The sequence below is a fragment of the Salvelinus sp. IW2-2015 genome, unplaced genomic scaffold, assembly GCF_002910315.2.
Source record: "Salvelinus sp. IW2-2015 unplaced genomic scaffold, ASM291031v2 Un_scaffold1381, whole genome shotgun sequence".
Classification (NCBI taxonomy): domain Eukaryota; kingdom Metazoa; phylum Chordata; class Actinopteri; order Salmoniformes; family Salmonidae; genus Salvelinus; species Salvelinus sp. IW2-2015.
The window spans coordinates 268,636-287,982 of NW_019942871.1; the positions used below are offsets into that span (position 1 = coordinate 268,636).

General features: G+C 47.0%; 1 long non-coding RNA gene across 1 annotated transcript in view; it reads right to left on the reverse strand.

Moving 5' to 3' along the window:
• Positions 1-9,854: 9,854 nt before the first annotated feature.
• LOC112070634 (uncharacterized) overlaps positions 9,855-19,347 on the reverse strand; it is a 39,470-nt gene continuing 29,977 nt past the window's right edge. The window contains exon 3 of the long non-coding RNA XR_002893937.1: positions 9,855-10,043. This is a non-coding gene — a long non-coding RNA (uncharacterized lncRNA). The remainder of the gene's footprint in view (positions 10,044-19,347) is intronic.

Consider the following 19,347-nt stretch of genomic DNA (forward strand, 5'->3'; position numbering starts at 1 on the left):
TGAATGCCAAGAGTGTGCAAAGCTGTCATCAAGGCAAAGGGTGGCTACTTTGAAGAATCTCAAATATAAAATATATTTTGATTTGTTTAACACTTTTTTGGTTTTTACTAAATTGATTCCATGTGTTATTGTCATATTTCTTTAACCCTGAATGGGTTGTGGTGTCCAAACTTTTGACTATGTTTTATGGTTATGTTATGTTACAGTACGCCCTTGTGTGTGGTCGTGTGTGGTCGTGTGTGTGTGTGTGTGTGTGTGTGTGTGTGTGTGTGTGTGTGTGTGTGTGTGTGTGTGACAGTCAGTCTCAGTCAGCGAGAGAGTGTGTGTGTCTAAGTCGGTGTGTGTGTGTGTTTGTGTGAGGACAGCAAGGCACGTCTGTCACCCAGTCACAGACACTCCCTCCTCCTGCTCTCTCTCCCTCTATTGTCCATGACTAGAAGACAGCCCACTGTGGAACCGGAGCAGGGGAGTGGCACTAAACGATTCTCAGACTGACAGGACTTTGAATGTTTAGATTAGAGCATGGAGTCAATTCAAAATGTCAGCTATGTGACAAGGACTAATATAACCATATAATAAGTTATAGTGTTATCCCTATCAAGTCTAAATGTGTCTATTTGCTCACCCCCCTTTTCAAGCGTTGAAATGGTATGTTCCACCAGACTCACCATGGAAACAGTGCAAGGCGGAGCACACCATAAGACACATACACCTGTTGTAAGGGTGGGGCCCCAGCCTGCCTCACCACAGTCACATCCACAGGTGACTCAATTTGCACATGCATACTTATTCAACGCAGAAGCAACATACTGAGAGCCAAATAACAGAACAGGAACCATTAAGAAATACAGAGCTTGATGAAATAGAATAAAGGAAGAACAGTATGTATACTGAACTAAAATATAAATGCAACAGTTCATAGAAGGTAAATCAGTCAATTTAAATAAATAAATAAATGAGGACTTAATCTATGGATTTCACCTGACTGGGAACACCAATATGCATCTGTTGGTCACAGATACAGTAACTGATTCTAATCAATCGACATGCACTGGCTTTATCAAACTAGTCACATTGAGAGCAATGCAACAGTAAACAAATCACCAACATTCCAGTGACAAATGTAAACTGCTAGACAAACTATTATAGATGTGAAAGCCGGTTAGTCAGTTAACTTGTGACAAAAACATCGTTGTGCCCATAACGACTGATAAAAACATCGTTATGCCCATAACGGCTGATAAAAACATCGTTATGCCCATAACGACTGATAAAAACATTGTTATGCTCATAACGGCTGATAAAAACATCGTTGTGCCCATAACGGCTGACAAAAACATCGTTATGCCCATAACGGCTGATATAAACATCGTTATCCCCATAACGGCTGATAAAAACGGTTGACAAAAAACAACCTTGATCCCATAGATAGAACACCATCACCAAATACTTCACATAACTCTCCAATTAAACATGTTTCCTTCAATTATCCCATGTCCAAATAATTTTCATTCATCTCATTTAACTTCTGGTAATATCCTGGGCAGTACTGTATGCTAGTGTGGGCATACTGAATGCAACCACACATTCCTATTGAAACAATACAGCATCCACAACAGCTTGTGGCTAACCCCCCAAAACAACCCCCACCTCACAGCCTTCCTGTCTGCCTCAGAGGCCCTTTTTGTGTGCACTGATAAAGTTCCCAGCATGGAGAGACTGGAGGAGGACAGCCCCTCTCACCTCCCTCCAACTCCCCCTCCCAGGCCAATAGAACTGTAAGCCCTGGGCTTTGTGAGCAGGGTGGAGGTGGGTAGCGGAGAGGGATGAGGAGAGGGGTACTGTAGGAAGAGGGGAGGGAAGGCTGGCAGAGTTTGGCTGGCAGCCTTCCCTCCCCGCTCCTGTGGGGAGATGTACATGGTCCATGCCCTCCCCACTGCCGAAGTGATCAATATTCTGAGCATCACCCAGGGCTGTGTACCTGCCAGACTCCCAGCCATGTGATCATGGAGCTAGGCCCATCCAGGCAGCTCTGAGCTTGGCCAGGCTGTCCCTGGCTGCCCCTGGCCTTCTGGAGCCCTCGTCTGGCTGTAGCCCACTGAGCCGCCAGTCTCCACAGTACAACCTCCCCTTTAAACCTTCCCCTGCTTCCATGTACTGTCTGCTTCATTATGAGCCCGTCTCCACAGTACAACCTACCCTCCAAACCTTCCATGAACTGTCTGCTTCATTATGAGCCCCAGTCTCCACAGCACAACCTCCCCTCCAAACTTTCCATGTACTGTCTGCTTCAATATGAGCCCCAGTCTCCACAGCACAACCTCCCCTCTAAACCTTCCCCTGCTTCCATGTACTGTCTGCTTCAATATGAGCCCCAGTCTCCACAGCACAACCTCCCCTCCAAACCTTCCCACTGCTTCCATGTACTGTCTGCTTCCTTATGAGCCCCAGTCTCCACAGTACAAACTCCCCTCCAAACCTTCCATGTACTGTCTGCTTCATTATGAGCCCCAGTCTCCACAGCACAACCTCCCTCCAAACCTCCCCTGCTTCCATGTACTGTCTGCTTCATTATGAGCCCCAGTCTCCACAGTACAACCTCCCCTCCAAACCTTCCATGACTGTCTGCTTCATTATGAGCCCCAGTCTCCACAGTACAACCCCCTCCAAACCTTCCCCTGCTTCCATGTACTGTCTGCTTCATTATGAGCCCCAGTCTCCACAGCCAAACCTCCCCTCCAAACCTTCCATGTACTGTCTGCTTCAATATGAGCCCCAGTCTCCACAGCACAACCTCCCCTCCAAACCTTCCCCTGCTTCCATGTACTGTCTGCTTCAATATGAGCCCCAGTCTCCACAGCACAACCTCCCGTCCAAACCTTCCCCTGCTTCCATGTACTGTCTGCTTCATTATGAGCCCCAGTCTCCACAGCACAACCTCCCTCCAAACCTTCCCCTGCTTCCATGAACTGTCTGCTTCATTATGAGCCCCAGTCTTCCACAGTACAACCTCCCCTCCAAACCTTCCCCTGCTCCATGAACTTGTCTGCTTCATTATGAGCCCCAGTCTCCACAGCACAACCTCCCTTCCAAACCTTCCATGTACTGTCTGCTTCATTATGAGCCCCAGTCTCCAAAGTACAACCTCCCCTCCAAACCTTCCATGTACTGTCTGCTTCATTATGAGCCCCAGTCTCACAACCACAACCTCCCCTCCAAACCTTCCATGTACTGTCTGCTTCATTATGAGCCCAGTCTCCACAGCACAACCTCCCCTCCAAACCTTCCCCTGCTTCCATGTACTGTCTGCTTCATTATGAGCCCCAGTCTCCACAGCACAACCTCCCCTCCAAACCTTCCATGTACTGTCTGCTCCATTATGAGTCCGAGTCTCCACAGCACAACCTCCCCTCCAAACCTTCCCCTGCTTCCATGTACTGTCTGCTCCATTATGAGCCCCAGTCTCCACAACACAACCTCCCTCCAAACCTTCCCCTGCTTTCATGTACTGTCTGCTTCATTATGAGCCCCAGTCTCCACAGTACAGCCTCCCCTCCAAACCTTCCATGTACCGTCTGCTTCATTATGAGCCCCAGCTCCAAACACAACCTCCCCTCCAAACCTTCCCCTGCTTCCATGTACTGTCTTGCTTCATTATGAGCCCCAGTCTCCACAGTACAACCTCCCCTCCAAACCTTCCATGTACCGTCTGCTTCATTATGAGCCCCAGTCTCCACAGCACAACCTCCCCTCCAAACCTTCCATGTACCGTCTGCTTCATTATGAGCCCCAGTCTCCACAGCACAACCTCCCCTCCAAACCTTTTCATGTACTGTCTGCTTCATTATGAGCCCCAGTCTCCACAGTACAACCTCCCCTCCAAACCTTCCATGTACCGTCTGCTTCATTATGAGCCCCAGTCTCCACAACACAACCTCCCCTCCAAACCTTCCCCTGCTTCCATGTACTGTCTGCTTCATTATGAGCCCCAGTCTCCACAGCACAACCTCCCCTCCAAACCTTCCATGTACCGTCTGCTTCATTATGAGCCCCAGTCTCCACAGCACAACCTCCCTTCCAAACCTTCCATGTACTGTCTGCTTCATTATGAGCCCCAGTCTCCAAAGTACAACCTCCCCTCCAAACCTTCCATGTACTGTCTGCTTCATTATGAGCCCCAGTCTCCCAACACAACCTCCCCTCCAAACCTTCCATGTACTGTCTGCTTCATTATGAGCCCCAGTCTCCACAGCACAACCTCCCCTCCAAACCTTCCCCTGCTTCCATGTACTGTCTGCTTCATTATGAGCCCAGTCTCCACAGCACAACCTCCCCTCCAAACCTTCCATGTACTGTCTGCTCCATTATGAGTCCGAGTCTCCACAGCACAACCCCCCTCCAAACCTTCCCCTGCTTCCATGTACTGTCTGCTCCATATATGAGCCCCAGTCTCCACAAACACAACCTCCCCTCCAAACTTCCCCTGCTTTCATGTACTGTCTGCTTCATTATGAGCCCCAGTCTCCACAGTACAGCCTCCCCTCCAAACCTTCCAGTACCGTCTGCTTCATTATGAGCCCCAGTCTCCACAACACAACTCCCCTCCAAACCTTCCCCTGCTTCCATGTACTGTCTGCTTCATTATGAGCCCCAGTCTCCACAGTACAACCTCCCTCCAAACCTTCCATGTACCGTCTGCTTCATTATGAGCCCCAGTCTCCACAGCACAACCTCCCCTCCAAACCTTCCATGTACCGTCTGCTTCATTATGAGCCCCAGTCTCCACAGCACAAACCTCCCCTCCAAACCTTCCATGTACTGTCTGCTTCATTATGAGCCCCAGTCTCCACAGTACAACCTCCCCTCCAAACCTTCCATGTACCGTCTGCTTCATTATGAGCCCCAGTCTCCACAACACAACCTCCCCTCCAAACCTTCCCCGCTTTCCATGTACTGGCTGCTTCATTATGAGCCCAGTCTCCACAGCACAACCTCCCCTCCAAACCTTCCATGTACCGTCTGCTTCATTATGAGTCCCAGTCTCCACAGCACAAACCTCCCCTCCAAACCTTCCGTGTACTGTCTGCTTCATTATGAGCCCCCGTCTTCGTCAGCTCTGCTAGCGGTGGTTTGGCGTGATAATGAACGACAGGAAGGTTGGCTACACAAAGTCAATGGGACCAGGCTAGTGGCTAGGCTGGTTGGCTGTCCAATCATGGTGTTGGATGAGATCTCTAGAAACGTGTGGATAGTTGGAAAGAGATATCCACAGTACAGCACTGCAGCGTGTTTATCAACCATGTGAATATAAAACCATGTCATTTAGACTTGTCTTAACTGTTGGAGTAGACCGTAGTAGGGGACGTGGACATTAAAATGTCAAGAGGCCCTCAACACAATCTACTGTAGTAAATGAGTCCTCCAACATCATATGTAAACAGCATTACCAAAGAGATCTTATCCAACAGAACAGGCCTCTTCTCATAATATATAACCATCATCTATGGAAACGTCTTCAGCCAAGGGTATAGGCCTAGTCAGCTGTTTTATATCGCTTAAGTTGGAGACTTATTTCCCTCACCAACTTTAAACATCAGCTATCTGAGCAGCTAACTGACCGCTGCAGCTATACATAGTCCATCTGTAAATAGCCCACCCAATCTACCTACCTCATCCCCAACTGTTTTTATTTACTTTCTGCTTCTTTGCCACCAGTTTTTCTCTTTTACTTGCACATCATCATCTGCTCATTTATCACTCCAGGTGTTAATCTGCTAAATTGTAATTATTTGCTCCTATTTATTGCCTACCTCCTCATGCATTTTGCACACACTGTATATAGACTTTCTTTTCTACTGTGTCATTGACTTGTTTATTGTGTTATTGGCTTATTTATTGTTATTCCATGTGTAACTCTGTGTTGTTGTCTGTGTCACACTGCTTTGCTTTATCTTGGCCAGGTCGCAATTGTAAATGAGAACTTGTTCTCGACTAGTTTACCTGGTTAAATAAAGGTGAAATAAAATAAATATATAGAGCCACTGATCATGTTGGATGGCTCAATGAAAGAATCAGGGGATACAGGGATAGCTATATTCCGCTAGGTGAAGCTGCTGTAAAACATTTCCATATTATATTGCTGTGTGATGCTATGTGCTGCTACTTTCCAGGACTCAGATCTATAGGACTGTTATCTGACTGTACAGATCTATAGGACTGTTTATTTCTGACTGTACAGCTCTATAGGACTGTTATTCTGACTGTACAGCTCTATAGGAATGTTATCTGACTGTTACAGCTCTATTAGGACTGTTATTCTGACTGTACAGATCTATAGGACGTTATTCTGGCTGTACAGATCTATGGATGTTGTTCTGACTGTACAGATCTATAGGACTGTTATTCTGACTGTACAGCTCTATAGGACTGTTATTCTGACTGTACAGCTCTATAGGACTGTTATTCTGCCTGTACAGATCTATAGGACTGTTGTTCTGACTGTACAGATCTATAGGACTGTTGTTCTGACTGTACAGATCTATAGGACTGTTATTCTGACTGTACAGATCTATAGACCTGTTATTCTGACTGTACAGATCTATAGGATTGTTATTCTGACTGTACAGATCTATAGGACTGTTATTCTGACTGTACAGATCTATAGGACTGTTATTCTGACTGTACAGATCTATAGGACTGTTATTCTGACTGTACAGATCCTATAGGACTGTTATTCTGACTGTACAGATCCTATAGGACTGTTATTCTGACTGTACAGATCCTATAGGACTGTTATTCTGACTGTACAGATCTATAGGACTGCTATGCATCCCTCTTCTCCCATTTTCTCTGTCACATACACACACAATGGCAGGCCAATGCTAAAGCTCCATGGGTAGTCAGTCCGCTCTATGAAAAACCACCTTGTCATTCCCCTTTGTTGCTACATTTACATAGCAGCCTTGTTTTGTGGTGCCACAGTTTCTGTTGCTCCTAATTCACCCTGGTTACAATCAACAGAAGCTGATATCACACCCAACACAACAAAATGATAGTAAGAGAATTAGCTACAGCCTCGTCCTACAGCCATGGCCTCCTTGGCTGAGGTAAACTTAGTTAAATGCACCTGTTATCAGACAGACCAGAGCAGAGTGAAGCAACACAGCAGCCTCTGGCTCAGTGGTTCCAGCATCATGTGACTGACGCAATACATACTGGAGCGAAGAGAGACAGGCAGATTTATACAGTCAATGGTATATAACCACCCTACCAGCAAAATCATCCCCTCTAGCCCTCCTCCCTGTCCCTCTCCCTTCCTCCCTCCCCTTTCCCACATATAGCCCCATTAACAGCACAGTTAGATAACAGCTAGATGGATAACCGTCCCGATCAGGCTTACCATCTGTGCATTCCTCATAGTACCAGTCTAGCTCATAGTAATCCGCCTCCACAAATTTCTGCATACTCAGTCCCCTTCAGCTGAGAGGAGCATCACCATCTTCTCCTGTCCTGCTGCGGAGGTCACGAGAACACCTGCCCATCCTTTCATTACATACTCTGAGTTCTCTAGGAGTTTACCATGATGAGGAGACCACGTGGAACAGCACATTTTATCACTGGTACCCGAGCGGAAGGATGGTAGGGACAGGAGGAGAGGAAAGAGAGAAAGAGATATTTCCCAAAAAGCAACGCAGCCCAAAACACAGTTATGCAGCAGGGATGTGTTGCTGCCTGGTGGTGAGTCAAGGTTGTATCACAAATGAGGGAGGGGCCTGGGGAGGGCCATGAGCCAATGATGAAGGGAAATGTCAGAGGCATGCTCCTCCCTCTGAACTGTTCCGTCAATAGCAACCTGCTTTCGCCCCTCCTCTCTCTCCTTGGCTCACCCTCCCCTTCTCCCAACAGTACATCCTTCTGTGAGGTTGCCATGGAGACTGGCTCCCTACTCCAGCACTGAGTAGCATCTGAATGCAGGCTAGTGTTGCTACTGCTGCTGCCTCTGTATGTGACCAGCTCTCTGTTCATATCTGCCTGGTCTGGTACAACACCTCTACTACAGGGCAGGGAGATATTAAGAAATCATTCAATAGGTTTATAGTGGGGAATATAGTTCTCTCCCCCACACTGATTTACAGCAGGATAATACCTGAGATGCTTCTACTTCTTTAATAGCATGTCCCTTTGATAAAGAGCACACTGACTAATTCTAACACCACTTGACAGTCAGACAATAAAAAGGTCAGATGTAATTTTAGAGACAGCCATGAATCAAACACTGAGGATTATTATTTCAGCGATTATAGAATCACTTCCTCAACCTGCCTGCTGACTGATTCAACGGTGTATAATGCCATTAGTATTGCATCATATGGAGTGTAATGTGTCTGTGGTAGAAGATGCATCAGAGTAGGAGTGGCCTATCAGGGAACAGCTGACTAGCCAGATGACCAATGAACCACCCTGCTGCCTATCCTCCTTGTGACATCACAATCACAGGTGACAAGACCAGAAATGACAAGACAAGTGACAAGAACGGAATTGACAAAACCAGATTGGTGATATAAATCTCTATAGCCTAGTTCTGAATTGAATCAAGGAGTAGAGTACAATATCTAAAACCATCTATCAAAGAATATCAGTTTGGGAACAAAGGTTTGTATTACGCTGCACAAATGTGACAAAGTGGTCTTGTCTTGTGAGAAGACTGGAGTCTATCCTTTAAGTCAGTATCAGTAACTATTTTTAACCAATGCTGCAGGACTGTCATTGTAGTCTACATCTGCGACAATGTAATCAGAGTATTAAAGTGCCACAGCATCTGTTATTACAGCATCCTACAGTGCCGTCTTTCAGACAACAGTACAGATACTGTATCAACACAAAGCACATATCTGCTGATTGATGGTGTTAAACTTCCTGAGCTCTACAGTATGACCTACATTCACAACAGAAGGCCGCTGACAACCAGTTGACATAAAGGTCATACACAAGGACAGATCAGTATGTGATCAGATCAGATCCTGAGTGGTGGAGCGGTCTAAGGCACTGGTATCGCAGTGCTAGAGGCGTCACTACAGACCCGGGTTCAATCCCGGGCTGTATCACAACCACCGCACAATTGGCCCAGCGTCGTCCGGGTTAGGGGAGGGTTTGGCCGGGGTAGGCCGTCATTGTAAATAAGAATTTGTTCTTAACTGACTTGCCTAGTTAAATAAAGATAAAGAAAACACACACAGCCTTGTGTCTGTCCAGCCTCATGTCTGGTTGAGACACAGACAGACGTTAGGACAGACGTCTCCCACTGAGCTGATAGGACCAGCAGCCGAGCAGACTGGCAGAGCGTGGCGCTTCAGCCTGCCGGGCACCCACGGCCCAGCGGGTATGTTTGCTGTGTCAACTAGGCCCAGCTGTCTGTCGCTGACCCATATGGGCTCAGGGTCATATTAAAATGACTGTCTCCCTCTACCTTTCATTCCCTTTGTCTCAACCTCTGTCTGTCTCTCTGTGTTTGTATCAATCTGTCTGTCTGCATGTATATATCTCAGACAGTCTCATTACGACACCAGAATCTCAGCTGTTTGTCTTCCACCCCCATCATCCTCATTTTTTAAATCCTTGATCTCGGCTCTAACCTGCACCATTTCCAAAAATACACTGCAATATGAGCTCAATACAATTACTAATGTCAATGAACCAGTTGAATATCAAATGTGTACCAGCGTACAACAGACCACATAAAAGGAAGAATAGAAATCAGAGAAGTGACCAGCAGAGGGAGTGTGGAAGCCCTCGACCCTCTTGCCTGCATCATCTTAACAAAACAACCAAATACAAAACGCTGTGCTTACGGAAATACTTCAGTGTCTCCTCAATCTGCTCGACGGTGAGGTCCAGGTTGGTATCGGGGGAGAGGAGAGGGGTGTGGAGCCAGTCGTCGTGGTCATACCCGTAGATGGTGTCTGCTCTCAGCTTGTAGTGGGGCAGCTGCTCCTCCAGCAGACTGATGATCTCCACCTCTGGAAGATCAGTACTGTTACACACATCTGTAGGAGGAGGACAGGGGAGGGGAGAAGGACAGGGGAGGAGGAGAGGGAAGGGGTGGGGAGGGAGAGGAGATAGGAGAAGGTATGAGGGGAGGAGAGGGAGAGGAGAAGAGACTAGAGGTTAGTTTACCCCCCTACAGCAGCAGGAGGTTATGTAACAGGTGCGTGGTTGAAAAACACCAGAACAATGGCTGTTTATGTTTAAACTTCATCATCTAGAGCAGGGTTCCCCAACTGGCGGCCCGCGGCCAACTCAATATTGGGAAGGTGTTCTTAATGTTTTTGCACACTCAGTGTATGTGATCGTATACAAATGTAAGCAAGGTTTGAAATTATTATGGTTTTAGTGAAATGTTAATCTGTTTGGCCTTCTTTTGGTCAATTTGTAGTCTACAAATGATTTGTAATTACGTTCTGACCCCCTGACCCCAAAAAATTGTCCTGCGTCTGAATCTAGTTAATGATCCCTGATCTAGTGAGAACGATGACAACAGTCTTGCTCAAGACGTACACATACCTTTCAAAAAGCAATTTGTAGCTCCTCAGTGGGCTATCCCTCTGAACAATCTGCTTTTCTAAACCATAATCAAACACAACGACCTCTGAACTATGGTCATACGTGATGATGTGTAAACAAGATACAATGACACATCAGAATCTTTGTAACAGTCTGTTTACATAAAGGGAGTGCAGCAAGAGCTACTGAAAGCAGTGTAGGAGGACCTCTGTTGGCACATTGAGGAACTACAATCCTGCTGATGTCTATGTATCACAACAGTGCTACAGAACAACAGGATATGACAGTGATTTACAGAATAACTGATCCTGGAGCTGCTTTATGAAAATGAAGAGCGGGCATACAGTATACTATATAAACAAGGAGAATAAACCCACAGACTGCAGAACATATTGGCATGGGAACTGGGAAGACGTTCTCCTTCCAGATACTAGTTTGCGACAGTAAACTCTGTGCTTCACTGGAACATAGTGAAGTCATCTTACCAGCACTTCCTGCCATGGGATTTACTCCTTCCTCAGCAGATCCAGATGTCCATCAGACTCCCATCCAAACACTGTTACAGCTCATCACTGTAAAACGCCTAGATAACTTCACCAGAATCACACACACTAACAAGTGACTGAGTTGTGAATATGGAATTGAACGTCTCAGTTTATGTGAGCAGGCATGTTTCCAACCCATTTGTTCAACAGCTGCATACATAAGGCCTGCATATCTGAGGTGGCGATGACACTCCAGCAGACAATGGTGTCCCAGATAGCCAGGCCTTAATCCAGACAGAATGGGCTGGCAGGCTGCTGAGACAGGCTAAACTGACTGACACCATGGTACTGACTGTCACCAGCAAAACCTAGCAGCATTAGCAGACTACAGCAGGGGAGTCTGCAACAGACAGTCACACACAGACTACAACACGTGGGGGACACACTACTGTTATGGTCCACTGCCATCAATTAAAAGTAGTAAAAACATAGAAATTCATATTTAACTCCTTAAATCTCATATTTCTGTTAAATAGAGCCGATTATAGGTATATTCTTCATATTCAGCTCAGATCTCCGAAGTGTAACTGGGACGACCAACTATACTCAGAGCTATAAAAACCTTCTGAACAACACAACAGCCAGGCCATGCAAACCAAAATAACAACAATGGCTGGAAGTGTCACATGAAGTCGATCAGGGCAGCCAGACATACTGTATCATCACAGGCATTAAACAGTCTCTACTATCCTTCACAACAACATATTCACTGATACAGTATGACAACACCTGTGTCATGCCTTCTCTGTCGCCATGCAACAGCTGGAACTAAGGGATGTTGTATTAATGTTGTATGAAGATTGCATAAATGTTGTATGAAGGTTGCAGAGAGCCCCTGAGTGCTGACAGCTACTAGCTAGACCATTTGCTGTTGATTATTCCTGGACTGTATTTATAGTCAGATCTGTAAGGCCCTGGCACTCTGCTCTGCACCCGCTGGCCCACTGTCCTTCCTGTCCCCTCTACCTCTCTGGCATTCACTTCAAATCCCCAGGCTACAGTACACTACTGTAGCGCAGGGCCAATACAGGCAGAACCTACATCCAACTACACAGAAAACTAGACCCCATGGTGACAAACAGACAGACAGAGAGCGAGAGAGCACAAGAGAGACAGACATGGGGGCAGTACAACTACGAACTGTGTCTAACTCTAGTCTAGTTCACGTTCTAGTCTTCATATCCAACCCTATTATGTTTACTAAGAGATGACTAAAACAAATGACTGAACAATAATGTGTGTACTTGAAAAATAAAAAAATAAAAAATGTATGTCCAAATAAAGTGAGGAATCCCAGTAGTTTTAAACACCAAACAAGCCCAAACCACCCCATAGATCCAACCCAAAGTCACGGTGTCCAGTACTCACTCATGGCGCCTCTGCCCCTTGCTCCGTGTCCTCTCACCCAGACTTACATTTTCCGCTTCTCCAGGAAGGGGCAGGGCGAAGAGTGGGAGAGAAAAAAAGAGGGGAGGGAGGGAGAGAGAGGAGAGGAAGGAAGAGAGAGAAGGGAGGGGAGGGAGAGAGAGAGAGAGAAGGGAGGGAGAGAGAGAGAAGGGAGGGAGAGAGAGAGAAGGGAGGGAGAGAGAGAGAAGGGAGGAAGGGAGAAGGGAGGAAGAGAGAAGGGAGGGAAATAATAAAGAATTAGGAAAGCGACCCTAGCTACTCTGCTTTACCATGCCTGGCATGCCACTGACGGTGGTCACATGGGGCCCACAACCTCCCCATACTGTAGCCAGCATGGCAGCACAGCCCCGCAGACCACCCACCCCACCCCACCCAGCTGCCTAAACAGACTGTCAACTGGATTACTGTTGGCCCGGAGAGTGCAGTAGACTGGAACACTCATTGTCCTCCATACTACAGGCTGGTCTCTTCCCACAGCTGCAGGATCTCCATGAGTCTGACAAGTGAGACAAACTACAGGCAGGATATACTGTAGTGCAGCTGGAAGCCAGCAGGGGAGAAGATGGCCTCCTCAGACAGGATAATATCCACCACAAATCATAACAGCAAAGATCAACTGTAGGCACTCTGGGAACTTTTCCCTCTACAATAAGGAATTAAACTAATGATAAAAAAATCTAAAGTACAAATTCAGATTGTTAGCCAGAGTCCTATATACACAGAGTCCTATATACACAGAGCCCTATATACAGAGTCCTAAATACACAGAGCCCTATATACACAGAGCCCTATATACACAGAGTCCTATATACACAGAGCCCTATATACACAGAGCTCTGGCTGTACAGTATATCAAAAACGTTCAAATCATCTTGAGCCAAGCCACTACTAGCTGACTACGTTTCTCCAGGCTGCTGAACTTGGGAGCTAGTGTTTAAAGCAGCCGTTGGACTACTGGAGTCACAATGTCAAGGTGGACAAATGTCCCATCCTCCAGCAGGCTGACATGAAATAAGAGTTCAGTGGAGGAATGGGACTGCCTGGCTCTGGACCCACCGCAGTGACAACAGCTGAGGTATGCTAGCTAGAGAGTCACACATACAGTACTTTCTCCATATCCATTAGGGGAACACTACCGTACGGTGTGCTACCTCAACACGTCTCCATTAGGGGAACACTACCGTACGGTGCTACCTCACCCGTCTCCATTAGGGGAACACTACCGTACGGTGTGCTACGTCAACACGTCCTCATTGGGGAAACTACCGTACGGTGTGTACCTCACGTCTCACTTAGAACACCACGTTACCACGTCTCCAATTAGGGAACACTACCGTAGGGTGTGCCTGCTAATCACGTCTCCATTAGGGGAAACTACCGTACGGCGTGGCTAGCCTCCACGTCTCCATTAGGCGGAACACTACCGTACGGCTTGTGTTTACCTCAAACGTCTCCATTAGGGGACACTCGGTACGGTGTGTACTCAACCACGTCTCCAATTAGGGAAGCACTCGTACGGGTGGTGTTACCTCAACACGTCTCCATTAGGGGAACACTACCGTACGGTGTGTTACTCAACACGTCCCATTAGGGAACACTACCGTACGTGCGTTACCTCAACATCGTCTCCATTAGGGGAACACTACAGTGTGATTTAACTAAATAGCCTCCAGAGAGATCCAGCCACACTTGCGCCACACAGGGTCGATTTACGCACACACCACACACACACACACACACACACACACACACACCACCACACACACACACACACACACACCACACACACACAACACACACACCACACACACACACACGGACTAAAGCATAAAACATTTGTGAGAACCCTAGAAACCTGAATACACCCGAACGGATTCAAGCATATTAAAGTGTAGAACTGTTCTGTAGGACGTGGGTCCCTAAGATACAGATGTAAACATGATATTCCACACGTTAACAGAGCTGGGGAAGAGACAGAGCAGCATCTGATTCAGTGTGCTCCAGGACGACAGGGAGGGAATCAGAAGGCCGTAGACACAACAGAGCAGCATCTGATTCAGTGTGCTCCAGGACGAAGGGAGGGAATTCAGAAGGCCGTAGACACAACAGAGCAACATCTGATTCAGTGTGCTCCAGGACGACAGGGGAGGGAATCAGAAGGCCGTAGACACAACAGAGCAGCATCTGATTCAGTGTGCTCCAGGACGACAGGAGGGAACAGAAGGCTGTAGACACAACAGAGCAGCATCTGATTCAGTGTGCTCGCAGGACGACAGGGAGGGAATCAGAAGGCTGTAGACACAACAGAGCAGCATCTGATTCAGTGTGCTCCAGGACGACAGGGAGGGAATCAGAAGGCTGTAGACACAACAGAGCAGATCTGAATCGTGTGCCTCCAGGACGACAGGGAGGGAATCAGAAGGCTGTAGACACAACAGAGAGCATCTGATTCAGTGTGCTCCAGGCGACAGGGAGGGAATCAGAAGGCTGTAGACACACAGAGCAGCATCTGATTCAGTGGCTCCAGGACGACAGGGAGGGAATCAGAAGGCCGTAGACACAACAGAGCAGCATCTGATTCAGTGTGCTCCCAGGACGACAGGGAGGGAATCAGAAGGCCGTAGACACAACAGAGCAGCATCTGATTCAGTGTGCTCCAGGGCGACAGGGAGGGAATCAGAAGGCTGTAGACACAACAGAGCAGATCTGATTCAGTGTGCTCCAGACGACAGGGAGGGAATCAGAAGGCTGTAGTCAAAGCAGGCAATCTGATTCAGTGTGCTCCAGGACGACAGGGAGGGAATCAGATAGGCGTAGTCACAACAAGCAGCATCTGATCAGTTTGCTCCAGGACGACAGGGAGGGAACAGCAAGGCTGTAGCACAACAGAGCCAGCATCTGCATTCAGTGTGCTCCAGGGCGACAAGGGAGGGAATCAGAAGGGCGTAGACACAACAAGCAGCATCTGATTCCAGTGTGCTCCAGGACGACAGGGAGGGAATACAGATTACATGGCTATAAGCCCCCTCCATTACCCTGGCTATAAAGCCCCCTCCCATTACCCTGGCATGGTGTAATAAGCCCTCATTACCCTGGTATGGTTGTAATGAGCCCCTCCATTACCTGGCTATGGTTGGTAATAAGCCCCCACCATTACATGGCTATGGTTGTAATAAGCCCCCTACATTACACTGGTATGGTTGTAATAAGCCCCCCATTACCCTGGCTTAATTGGTTGTAATAACCCCACCATTACCGCTGACTATGGTTTGTAATAAGCCCCACCCATTACCTGGCTATGGTTTAATAACCCCCTACATTACCGGCTATGGTTTGAATAAGCCCCACCATTTAACTGGCTTATGGTTGTAGAAAGCCCCTCCATTACCTGACTATGGTTGTAATAAGCCCCCTCATTACCCTGGCTATGGTTGTAATACCCCCTCCATTACCATGGCCTGGTTGTTATAAGCCCCCTACCATTACCCTGGCTATGGTTGTAATAAGCCCCCATCCATTACCCCTTGGCTATGGTTGTAATAAGCCCCTCCATTACCTGGCTATGGTTGTAATAAGCTCCCTCCATTAACCCTGCTATGGTTGTAATAAGCCCCTCCATTACCATGACTATGGTTGTAATAAGCCCCCTACATTACCATGGCTATGGTTGTAATAAGCCCCTCCATTACCCTGAGCTATGGTTGTAATAAGCCCCCACTTACCCTGGCTATGGTTGTAATAACCCCCTCCTTACATGGCTATGGTTGTCAATAAGCCCCTCCATCTATGGCTATGGTTGTAATAAGCCCCCTCCATTACCCTGGCTATGGTTGCAATAAGCCCCCACCATTACCATGGCTATGGTTGTAATAAGCCCCCACCATTACCATGGCTATGGTTGTAATAAGCCCCCTACATTACACTGGCTATGGTTGGAATTCATGTGGTCTTGCCAAGAGGCTGGGTCTGGCACAGATCCACCAGACAGATGACACTGCTCAACGGCTCCTGACGCCATGGCAACTGTGCTGTTGTGTGTCTTGGTCTGTCCCAGAGGAAAAGCAGAACTTGGTGAACAGTGCAGGGCCGGGCTATGAGTCAGTCTCAGTCCGTTCCATTCAGCTGGCCTGACCACTGCTCATGGACTAATGGAAAAGCTCTGGCTGATTCCAACTGTTTTGTCTACCCACAAACTGTTCCCATGGATACATCAGGCTGTGGGAATATCTGTGGTGTTTGGCTAAAACTGCATATCTGACAGAAAGAGAAGCATCTCAGTTAACCCGGAGCTAAAGTCTTGTGTAACTGGTCAGCTGCTATGTTAACGTGGTCGGCCCACCAGAGCAACAATGGCATGTGGACACACTGACACTGACAGACTTAATGACAAACAAAGTCCACCAAGCCAGAAATCAACACTCACACAGCCCCCTGACATGAACTTTGGGTTCAGTTCACATGGCAAAGTTGAATATTTAAAGTATCTTAAGTCCAAAAGTGAACAGACTACGATATAGCATCCGTTATCCGTTAACTGCTAACAGTACTGCATACATGTGTTCATGACTTCAACTTCCTATCTATATGTTGTGGGCAGTAATATAGTGGCTGTATTGGCATGATATTTTTACCTCAGTGTGGACCTCAATAAGCCACATCTGTATCAATAAAATAGCCTTCTACTGATACTACTGGAGAAGATTACAATTGGATACACATGTTGAACAAAATTCATATTTGCTGGTGTGAAGTATCATCCTGTTCTAGACGGAGTATCCTGCTGTAATATAGACTAAAGTTAGCATGATATTGTTGAGGTACTTCCAGACTATTTAATTAGCTAGATGAGCACTAATGTTATTTTGAGAACAGCACAAGATGAGCCCTAAGCATTGTAAACATCCCATGAACTTTAGTAACATTATAATCATGTGATTATTTTTTTTTATATGTCTTTGAAAGATAACTCTCAGAGAAAAGATCATGTTTTGCCACAAGACGTAGTTACAGTACATCTCCTCTGTTCACTACAACCTTACTGAACCCAACCTACCACAGCCTGGGTACCTACTGTAGTTACAGTAACTTTACTGAACCCAACCTACCACAGCCTGGGTACTACTGTAGTTACAGTAACCTTACTGAAACCAACCTACCACAGCCTGGGTACCTACTGTAGTTACAGTAACTTTACTGAACCCAACCTACCACAGCCTGGGTACCTACTGTAGTTACAGTAACCTTACTGAACCCAACTACCACAGCCTGGGTACCTACTGTAGTTACAGTAACTTACTGAACCAACCTACCCACAGCCTGGGTACCTACTGTAGTTACAGTAACCTTACTGAACCAAACCTACCACAGCCTGGGTACCTACTGTAGTTCCAGTAACCTTACTGAACCCAACCTACCACAGCCTGGGTACCTACTGTAGTTACAGTAACCTTACTGAACCAACCTACCACAGCCTGGGTACCTACTGTAGTTCCAGTAACCTTACTGAACCCAACCTACCACAGCCTGGGTACCTACTGTAGTTACAGTAACCTTACTGAACCCAACCTACCACAGCCTGGGTACCTACTGTAGTTACAGTAACCTTACTGAACCCAACCTACCACAGCTGGGTACCTACTGTAGTTCCAGTAACCTTACTGAACCCAACCTACCACAGCCTGGGTACCTACTGTAGTTCCAGTAACTTACTGAACCCAACCTACCACAGCCTGGGTACCTACTGTAGTTACAGTAACCTTACTGAACCCAACCTACCACAGCCTGGGTACCTACTGTAGTTCCAGTAACCTTACTGAACCCAACCTACCACAGCCTGGGTACCTACTGTAGTTACAGTAACCTTACTGAACCCCAACCTACCACAGCCTGGGTACCTACTGTAGTTCAGTAACCTTACTGAACCCAACCTACCACAGCCGGTGTACCTACTGTAGTTACAGTAACCTTACTGAACCCAACCTACCACAGCCTGGGTACCTACTGTAGTTACAGTAACCTTACTGAACCCAACCTACACAGTGGGTACCTACTGTAGTTACAGTAACCTTACTGAACCCAACTACCACAGCCTGGGTACCTACTGTAGTTACAGTAACCTTACTGAACCCAACCTACCACAGCCTGGGTACCTACTGTAGTTACAATAACTTTACTGAACCCAACCTACACAGCCTGGGTACCTACTGTAGTTACAGTAACCTTACTGAACCCAACCTACCACAGCCTGGGTACCTACTGTAGTTACAGTAACCTTACTGAACCCAACCTACCACAGCCTGGGTACCTACTGTAGTTACAGTAACCTTACTGAACCCAACCTACCCACAGCCTGGGTACCTACTGTAGTTACAGTAACCTTACTGAACCCAACCTACCACAGCCTGGGTACTTACTGTAGTTACAGTAACCTTACTGAACCCAACTATACCACAGCCTGGGTACCTACTGTAGTTACAGTAACCTTACTGAACCCCTACCACAGCCTGGGTACTACTGTAGTTACAGTAACCTTACTGAACCACACCTACCACAGCCTGGGTACCTACTGTAGTTACAGTAACCTTACTGAACCCAACCTACCACAGCCTGGGTACCTCTGTAGTTACAGTAACCTTACTGAACCCAACCTACCACAAGCATGGGTACCTACTGTAGTTACAGTAACCTTACTGAACCCAACCTACCACAGCCTGGGTACCTACTGTAGTTACAGTAACCTTACTGAACCCAACCTACCACAGCCTGGGTACCTACTGTAGTTACAGTAACCTTACTGAACCAACCTACCACAGCCTGGGTACCTACTGTAGTTCCA